A 6,976-nucleotide genomic window follows, 5' to 3' on the forward strand; every position below is an offset into this window, starting at 1 on the left:
AGTAAACTGACCAAGGTCAAAGTTAAGTCGGTGGCATGAGTTCTTAGAGTATGCTTGCCCAACGCTGCACAGTGCTAGGGAATACCGTATGGTGCCAACTTCGCTGGCTCAGACTTCAGAAGAAATCAGATAAAAGCAGGGAGCAAACAGATAAAAGCAATAAAAAAAAAAAAAACAGGTATTTATTGGGCAGCATCAAATGAGCAAAGATAACAGAATTGGGACTAGGAAACTTGGCTCTGCCACTAATTTGCCATGTGGCCTTGAGTAAGTCATTCTCTTCTTTGGGCCTCAGTTTCCCCATCTATAATGTGAAAATACCGGAATAAAGAACACTTGAAGTCCCTACAGCAAAGACCCTTGAGGCTGTGGTGTGCCGAAGTCAGCTCTTACTGGATCATGGATACTGGCTATTCAATTGGGGGGAATTTTGTGAGCTTGTTGCTAAACACAGCTATTATAAAAAATTAAATTATATGCATTTAAAATTAAATAAATAAATTATATTAAAACCCAAGAGTAAAAGTACTCAAAACTCACCACTTCCTAATTATTTTACTATTATCTATGCCAGGAGTCAAAAAACTTTTTCTGTAAAGGGATAGATAACTAAATATTTCCAGCTTTGAGGGCCATAGACAGTCTCTATCAAATATTGTTTTTTTGTTTTTTACAACTCTTTAAAAATGTAAAAATCAATCTCAGCTCATGGGCTGCACAACAACAGGCCATGTGTCAGATTTGGCCTCTAGGCCATAATTTGCCAAACACTGATCTGTGCTCTTGAGGTTATTTACATCTATTTCACTTATATGGTAGAAATACTATACAATTCTGTGCTCCCAAGCATCTCTTCCCAACCCCATGTTCTGTAATATCACTTGGGCAGCTTAAAATCAGTTACGGTGGGAATATTTACACTGTGGAAATGAGCAAACACTGCAAACCAGGCTGCTTCTCCTGGAGGGCCAGTTGTTAAACATTTACCAGCACACCACTGCCCTGAGCTCTCAGTGGGAGAGAATCACAGAAAACTAAAGTGCTCTATCAACTCACCCAGGAAATCCAGACAGAGAAGCAGAATGAAAAGGGAAAATGCAGCCCATGGAGTTAGAGGAAAAGAAAGACTGAGGGATATCCAGCCCTGCACACCTGAACATGGCTTAATCAACAAGTGGTCTTTCGTGACTACCCTCAGGATTCAGGCTTGCTTTTCTGTGCCTGGGACTTATCCTATTCTTCTCTTCTCTCACTGTGAAAATGCTATTTCTGTCCTTGCTGCTGCCCTGTTCGCTAACAAAGCAGCTGAGACCTGCCCAGAAGTTGCCAGGGACAGACACTGTACAAAGGGTTCACAGCTGTGAAGGAGCAGAGCAGAGGCCAAAGGGAGTTTTATGTGGAGCAGCCACCTCTGCTGTTCTGGTGTCGATTTGGGGCTTCTCTTAAAATAGAACAATAAATGTGCAGGTCTAGACCAAGCAGCAATTTTGGTTTTAGGGAAAGCTGATACTGGGCAGGATGAGGATAACTCCAAGAAAGTTTGTTTTCAGCAATTTGGGCTCAGTTAGGCAGGAAAAGTGCCTGGCAAGGAACCAGGAGTAGGTCTTCAGGGCACTTGTGAGGGGACCCTCCTACAAACTGTCAGACTGCAAACACTGCCTCAGGGAAATGAGATGCAGTCAAGAGTTTTGGAAGAAATCGTCTCTGTGCCCTGTTTGTCTCTCCAAGCCCCAGGGAAAATCCACCCCGGGCATTTATACCACCTCTCACCAGGTGCTCAGCTTCTCCCAGGTGACCCTATGGACAACTGATTAAAACCAGAAAAAAGTACTACCTTTCCCCAACTCCCAGTTGCCTAATCTAAACATGTAAAATACTGGGGAAATGGAGGGGAGGAGAAAGCAAGGTTTATTGGGGCTGGTGGATGAAGACAGAGGTGGTTAGAGACAGCTGCATAGACAAGGGGACCCTTGAAGGAACAGGCAGAGAATAAAAGGAAAGGGCATTTCAGACAAAGGCAGTGGATCACAAAAATCCAAGATACGGTTGTTATATTTAAAGGTGCTCAGGGGCCAGCCCTGTGGCCGAGTGGTTAAGTTCAGGCGCTCTGCTTCAGCAGCCTGGGATTTTGTCAGTTCGGATCCCGGGCACAGACCTAGCACCACTGAACAAGCCATGCTGAGGCAGCATCCCACACGGCACAACTAGAAGGACCGATAACTAGAACGTACAACTATATACTGGGGGGCTTTGGGGAGAAGAAGAAGAAGGAAAAAAAAAGATTGGCAACAGAAGTTAGCTCAGGTGCCAAAATTTAAAAAGAAAAAAAAATTGCTAAAGCTGTTCAAACTCATTTGCCATGGGAGAAATTCACATTAAAAGCCACACTATAAGAGAATATAACTCCCACCCCAACAATGAGAAAAAGCTGGACAATCTATAAAATCATAACTTCCTTTGAGCCCATCAGAGAGCTGAGGTTAGAAGGTAACCAGGAGAACTGAATCTCAAAGAGTAAAAAGCGGGGCCGGCCCAGTGGCACAGCGAGTTCGCATGTTCTGCTTGGGCCACCCGGGGTTCATTGGTTCAGATCCCGGGTGCAGACATGGCACCGCTTGGCAAGCCATGCTGTGGCAGGCATCCCATATATAAAGTAGAGGAAGATGGGCACAGATGTTAGCTCAGGGCCAGTCTTCCTCAGCAAAAACAGGAGGATTGGCAGCAGATGTTAGCTCAGGGCTAATCTTCCTCAAAAAAAAACACAAAAAACAAAACAAAGAGTGAAGAGCCCCACCACAGAGAGACAAGAGCTATTCCACCTTTGCCAGAGCCTCTCTGGAGGAAGAGGGTAAGAAAACAGCTTGCATTATAACAAATTCTTAAAAGCCAGGTGTGAGTTGGCATGAAGTTGAGAATCCCTGGGAGCCCCAGACACTAGAGGGGTTCATATTCCCAAGCTCTTTTCCACAGTCTCTACCAGGTACTCAGAAGAAAGATTGAGGCAGGAGGGAGAACTAAGAGAGCCCTCATTGGCCCACAGGCATGAAACCCTGCCCATTTTCCAGAACTTTCTCTCATAAGAAGGCAAAATCTTAAGCCCCTAGGGGAGGGGTAGGCAACCCACCCACTCCCAAGGCCCAGGCAAAGAACTACCGTCTACAGAAGGGGTAGAAACACAGCTACCTGCCTCTGAGGAAGGAGTAGGAAAACCTCTCTGCCCTCACTATAACTCTTGCACTGAGTAACACGCAACAGCTCTCTCCTGCTGGGGGAAGAGCAGAAAAGCCTCCTGCAAACTGGTCCTCGATAATTAGCTATCACTACACACCCCACCAGAATAAGTGATGATGCCATGAACTGGCAAGGATACAGAACAATAACTCTCATACGCTCCTGGTAAGAGTGTAAATTGGTGCAACCACTTTGGAAAGCTATTTGGCAGTACCTACTAATGCTAAACATGTGTATATCCTATGACCCAGCAATTCTACTTCTAAGTGTTCATCCAAGAGAAATGAGTACATACGTGAGCCAAAAGGCATATAAAAGCATTCATGGCAGAATTGCCTGAAATAGTCCAAAACTGTAAACAACCCAATAACTACCAACAGTACCATGTATAAATTGTACAGACTTATGATGGTTCAATTTACAATTTTTCAACTTTATGATGGTACAAACATGACACGCATTCAGTAGAAACCGTATCTCAAATTTTGATCTTTCCCAGGCTAGTGACATGCAGTACAACACTCTCTCATGATGCTGGGCAGCAGATTGTCAGCCATGTGATCACAAGGATAAACAACCAATACACTTAAAGCCATTCTGTACCCATACGGCCATTCTGTTTTTCACATTCAGTACAGTATTCAATAAACTACATGAGATAATCAACATTTTACTATATGATTTTGCCCAACTGTAGGCTAATGCAAGCATTCTGTAGGCTAGGTTAAGCTATGATGTTCAGTAGGTCAGGTGTGTAGGAGAGGAAGAACATTTCTTCTACCCTTTATAGGTCCTTCTGGTTGGTCTATGAAGTAAATTGACATGAGGCAGAATAAAGGAGAAAGTCAAACAAAGCTTTATAACAAGCACACATGCGAGAAACCCAGGAAAACTGAGTAATTCATCAGAATGGCCAAGGCTGTTACCTTAAATACTATCTTCAGCTAAAGACAAAGGAGGATGTTGGGGGTGAGGGGAGTCAGTTATGGGGGATTACCAGAAAAGCACAGTAAACAAGAGTAAGGTTATTAGGCAGATTTAAGTCTTTGCCTTCCACGTTGATAAGAGTTTCTAGAGATAAGTTCACCTCCCCTTTCTTCCTGGGAAAGAAAGGGAGACATCTTTACAAATGGAGATTTCCCTTACATTACATTACAAATGTAAATGTCTCTTACAAAGGGTAACTTCTACTTGGTTTTCACACCTTTCCCCATATCTGTAGTTTTGTTTGTTTGTTTGTTTAAAGATTTTTTTAAATTTTTTCCCTTTTTCTCCCCAAAGCCCCCTGGTACATAGTTGTATATTCTTCGTTGTGGGTCCTTCTAGTTGTGGCATGTGGGACACTGCCTCAGCATGGTTTGATGAGCAGTGCCATGTCCGCACCCAGGATTGGAACCAACGAAACACTGGGCTGCCTGCAGCAGAGCCCGAGAACTTAACCACTCGGCCATGGGGCCAGCCCCACCATGTCTGTAGTTTTTAAAAGTAACTAGCCCAAAATAATCCTTATGCCAAAGAGACACATTTTGGGGTGACCAATTCTGATCCCCCACAGGTGTATTAAACATATTTTCGACTTACAATGGATTTATCAGGATGTAACCCTATCGTAAGTCAAGGAAGATATATATAATTGTAGTTTCTTCACACAATGGGATGAATACTATACAGCAGTGTTAATGAACAAACTACTGCTACCTGTAACATGAATAAATCTAACCAACATGTTGAGCAAAAGATGCCAATTATAAAAGTATTCATGGAGTGAGGCGTCGCGGGCCGGGGACGTGGCCTCTGGCGGAGACGGGAACGGTTGGAGTGGGACGTCCCGGGCTCCCACATGCAGCTGCTGGGGCTGGCGCAGTCCGGGACCCGCAGCGGCGCTGGCAACACAAACACCAGCGGCCAGGACGCTAATAGCGTTTGCCCGGCCCCCTCCACGATGTCCAAGGCCAAGGAGGTCAAGAAGCTGGCGGGCCGCGCGGCCATGGAGAACCACGTGAGGAATAACCAAGTACTGGGAATTGGAAGTGGTTCTACAATTGTCCCTGCTGTGCAACGAATAGCTGAAAGAGTGAAACAAGAGAATCTGAACCTCGTCTGTATTCCCACGTCCTTCCAGGCCCGTCAGCTCATCCTGCAATACGGCTTAATTCTCAGTGACCTGGACCGACATGCAGAGATGGACCTTGCCATTGATGGTGCTAATGAAGTAGATGCTGACCTCAGTCTCATCAAGGGCGGTGGAGACTGCCTGACCCAGGAGAAAATTGTGGCTGGCTATGCCAGTCGCTTCATTGTGATTGCTGATTTCAGGAAAGATTCAAAGAACCTTGGGGATCAATGGCACAAAGGAATCCCCACCGAGGTCATCCCAATGGCCCGTGTCCCAGTGAGGCGAGCTGTGACCTAGAAGTTTGAGGGCGCGATTGAACTTCAAATGGCCATCAAAAAGGCAGGTCCTGTGGTGACAGATAATGGGAATTTTATCCTGGACTGGAAGTTTGACGGGGTACACAAATGGAGTGAAGTGAACACAGCTATCAAAATGATCCCAGGCGTGGTGGATACAGGCCTATTCAACAACATGGCTGAGAGAGTTTATTTCGGGTTGCAGGACGGCTCAATGAACATGAGGGAGAGGCCTTTCTGTTGACCCTGTAAGAGCAGAGTGTGTTCACCTTGAGCCTCCAGCCCACAGTTGAGGTGCACATGCCTCTCCAGGGGTCCTTGCCTTAATGGATCTGCCAGGCGGACAGCTGGCAGGGTCGAGGGTTGGATTCAATCCAGTCTTTTGAAGTATTGTTACTAAATGTCTTTTTAAAAAGAGAAATATATATATTTTTACTATGAACAATACTCAGGGTTTTTTTATAATGTAGAACTTGATTTCATGTTTTATATGAAACATTTACCAAAAAAAAAGAAGGGGACTATCTTTTAAACTTTTAACTTCAGCCTGCTGGTTAAGCTTCTGAATATTGGGTTTGCTGAGAAATGTAAATCAAACCTTTTCTTTAAACTGGTAAAATGAAGGACCCGCCCGGCAGTGATTCCCTGATGCCTTACTGGAAACATTGGTTTCCTTTTCTACCACACTCTGTTTAGTTTTTAGTTTTCGTTGTGATCACGCACAATACCTGGTTACATATTTTAAGATGAGGTTTACAAAAGTCTGGTGAGTGGTGCAGTGTGGTGTGTAGTGACCCAGTGTAAATTATCAGGGAGAAAATGTGGTGGTTCTTCTGCTAAGATCAGGGGGTTCATTCAGACCCCTGTTGGAAGCAGTTGCCCAGAAACACTTGCCAGTACTGCCAAAGCACTACTGTGAAATGTGAAATACTTTTTAATGATTGTCTTTTTGTTAATATTTTTTCCATTCCTTTATTATTACTTGCATGACTTGGCATCAGAAGTTGTCACCTCTTTATATTGTTTGAAATAAAACAGTATGGTGCCCCCCCAAAAAAAGTATTCATGACTTCATTAAGATGAAGTTCAAAAACACACAGGCTGGAAATCAGATAGCAATTATCATTTGGAGGGTCATAAATGGATTGGAGGAGGAGCAGGGATTCTGGGGTCCTGGTGATATTCTATTTCTTGATCTGATTCTGGTTACATAGGTGGGTTCACATTGTAAAAATTCAGAGCTGTACCTTAGTAACTTGACTGCTTTTCTATTTGAATGTTCATCTCAATTAAAAAGAAAAGTTTACTTTAAAGAAAAGTGCCTGGTATGATG

General features: G+C 44.0%; 1 non-coding gene across 1 annotated transcript; it reads left to right on the forward strand.

Annotated features, from left to right (window-relative positions):
* Positions 1 to 4,813: 4,813 nt before the first annotated feature.
* LOC100059504 (ribose-5-phosphate isomerase) lies at positions 4,814 to 6,042 on the forward strand. The gene is made up of 2 exons (XR_011432741.1): positions 4,814 to 4,840; positions 4,986 to 6,042. It is a non-coding gene; the product is annotated as a ribose-5-phosphate isomerase (transcript).
* Positions 6,043 to 6,976: the final 934 nt, after the last annotated feature.

The sequence above is a fragment of the Equus caballus genome, chromosome 25, assembly GCF_041296265.1.
Source record: "Equus caballus isolate H_3958 breed thoroughbred chromosome 25, TB-T2T, whole genome shotgun sequence".
NCBI classification, from domain to species: domain Eukaryota; kingdom Metazoa; phylum Chordata; class Mammalia; order Perissodactyla; family Equidae; genus Equus; species Equus caballus.